The 2500-nt window shown below is 41.4% G+C and overlaps 1 protein-coding gene across 1 annotated transcript in view; it reads left to right on the top strand.

Annotated features, from left to right (window-relative positions):
* The window catches only part of LOC131932112 (uncharacterized), a gene marked incomplete at its 5' end in the record, with an annotated part of 18182 nt that overhangs the window by 11198 nt on the left and 4484 nt on the right, over positions 1-2500 (top strand).

The following is a 2500-nucleotide window of genomic DNA, read 5'->3' as shown; positions in this document are numbered from 1 at the left end:
AGTAAGGTACGTTTGTTACGTGTAGTTGAGTGGTTCAGTGTTAGAGTAAGGTACGTTTGTTACGTGTAGTTGAGTGGTTCAGTGTTAGAGTCAGGTACGTTTGTTACGTGTAGTTGAGTGGTCCAGTGTTAGAGTCAGGTACGTTTGTTACGTGTAGTTGAGTGGTTCAGTGTTAGAGTAAGGTACGTTTGTTACGTGTAGTTGAGTGGTTCAGTGTTAGAGTAAGGTACGTTTGTTACGTGTAGTTGAGTGGTTCAGTGTTAGAGTCAGGTACGTTTGTTACGTGTAGTTGAGTGGTTCAGTGTTAGAGTAAGTTACGTGTAGTTGAGTGGTTCAGTGTTAGAGTCAGGTACGTTTGTTACGTGTAGTTGAGTGGTTCAGTGTTAGAGTAAGGTACGTTTGTTACGTGTAGTTGAGTGGTCCAGTGTTAGAGTCAGGTACGTTTGTTACGTGTAGTTGAGTAGTTCAGTGTTAGAGTAAGGTACGTTTGTTACGTGTAGTTGAGTGGTTCAGTGTTAGAGTAAGGTACGTTTGTTACGTGTAGTTGAGTGGTTCAGTGTTAGAGTCAGGTACGTTTGTTACGTGTAGTTGAGTGGTTCAGTGTTAGAGTAAGTTACGTGTAGTTGAGTGGTTCAGTGTTAGAGTCAGGTACGTTTGTTACGTGTAGTTGAGTGGTTCAGTGTTAGAGTCAGGTACGTGTAGTTGAGTGGTTCAGTGTTAGAGTAAGTTACGTGAAGTTGAGTGGTTCAGTGTTAGAGTCAGGTACGTGAAGTTGAGTGGTTCAGTGTTAGAGTAAGTTACGTTTGTTACGTGTAGTTGAGTGGTTCAGTGTTAGAGTAAGGTACGTTTGTTACGTGTAGTTGAGTGGTTCAGTGTTAGAGTCAGGTACGTGAAGTTGAGTGGTTCAGTGTTAGAGTCAGGTACGTGAAGTTGAGTGGTTCAGTGTTAGAGTCAGGTACGTTTGTTACGTGTAGTTGAGTGGTTCAGTGTTAGAGTAAGTTACGTGTAGTTGAGTGGTTCAGTGTTAGAGTAAGTTACGTGTAGTTGAGTGGTTCAGTGTTAGAGTAAGTTACGTGAAGTTGAGTGGTAGAGTGTTAGAGTAAGTTACGTGTAGTTGAGTGGTTCAGTGTTAGAGTCAGGTACGTGTAGTTGAGTGGTTCAGTGTAAGAGTAAGTTACGTGTAGTTGAGTGGTTCAGTGTTAGAGTCAGGTACGTGTAGTTGAGTGGTTCAGTGTAAGAGTAAGTTACGTGTAGTTGAGTGGTTCAGTGTTAGAGTCAGGTACGTTTGTTACGTGTAGTTGAGTGGTTCAGTGTTAGAGTCAGGTACGTTTGTTACGTGTAGTTGAGTGGTTCAGTGTTAGAGTCAGGTACGTGTAGTTGAGTGGTTCAGTGTTAGAGTCAGGTACGTTTGTTACGTGTAGTTGAGTGGTTCAGTGTTAGAGTAAGTTACGTGTAGTTGAGTGGTTCAGTGTTAGAGTCAGGTACGTGTAGTTGAGTGGTTCAGTGTTAGAGTCAGGTACGTTTGTTACGTGTAGTTGAGTGGTTCAGTGTTAGAGTCAGGTACGTGAAGTTGAGTGGTCCAGTGTTAGAGTCAGGTACGTTTGTTACGTGTAGTTGAGTGGTTCAGTGTTAGAGTAAGTTACGTGAAGTTGAGTGGTAGAGTGTTAGAGTCAGGTACGTTTGTTACGTGTAGTTGAGTGGTTCAGTGTTAGAGTAAGTTAGGTGAAGTTGAGTATCCTAGTGGTAGAGTTAAGTAAGTTTGTTATATGGAGGCGAGTGGTCAATTGGTAGAGTTAAGTAAGTTTGTTATATGGAGGCGAGTGGTCAATTGGTAGAGTTAAGAAAGTTTGTTATGTGTAGCTGTGTGATCGAGTGTTAGAGTAAGGTACGTGAAGCTGAGTGGTCCAGTGGTAGAGAGCAAGACCCCCGTGTCCACGACAGCACGCCAATAACCCACCCCACCTCTCCCCACCTCCCCCCACTCCACAAACTCCACAAATAAAAAAATTACTTGATATTTTATAGTAGAGTTCACTTTCGAACCTGACGGTCCATGGGGCACTTGATAAATTAGATCTCGCTTGTTTCTTTGACTTTGGCATATGAAGGAAATTGTAGTTTCCTTAACTTGAGTTAGGAGCTCTTGAGAGCTGGGTGGAGTCAAGGACGCCCTACAGAATCAAGCTCGGGATCTGAACCCGAGACTTCCGGGTTATCAGTATTGCGCTCTACCACCCGACCACACCGTCCCATATGCTGGAATATTGACCTGCATATAACATCTGATTCCTCTAGCCCAGGGGTCGGCAACATTTTGAGACGAAAGAGCCAAAAGTTATAATTTACAACATTACCCGGTTTTTAAAGAGCCACTAACATTTTTATGTCAATAGTATATTTGTTTAGTATATATATATAATCCTAAACAAATATCATACTATATATATATATATATATATATATATATATATATATATATATATATATATATATAATTTTT

The sequence above is a fragment of the Physella acuta genome, unplaced genomic scaffold (assembly GCF_028476545.2).
Source record: "Physella acuta isolate Inbredline_101_S28 unplaced genomic scaffold, ASM2847654v3 ptg002090l, whole genome shotgun sequence".
NCBI classification, from domain to species: domain Eukaryota; kingdom Metazoa; phylum Mollusca; class Gastropoda; family Physidae; genus Physella; species Physella acuta.
Note: the sequence above shows the minus strand (reverse complement) of the source record. Positions and strands in the feature narration are given on the sequence as shown.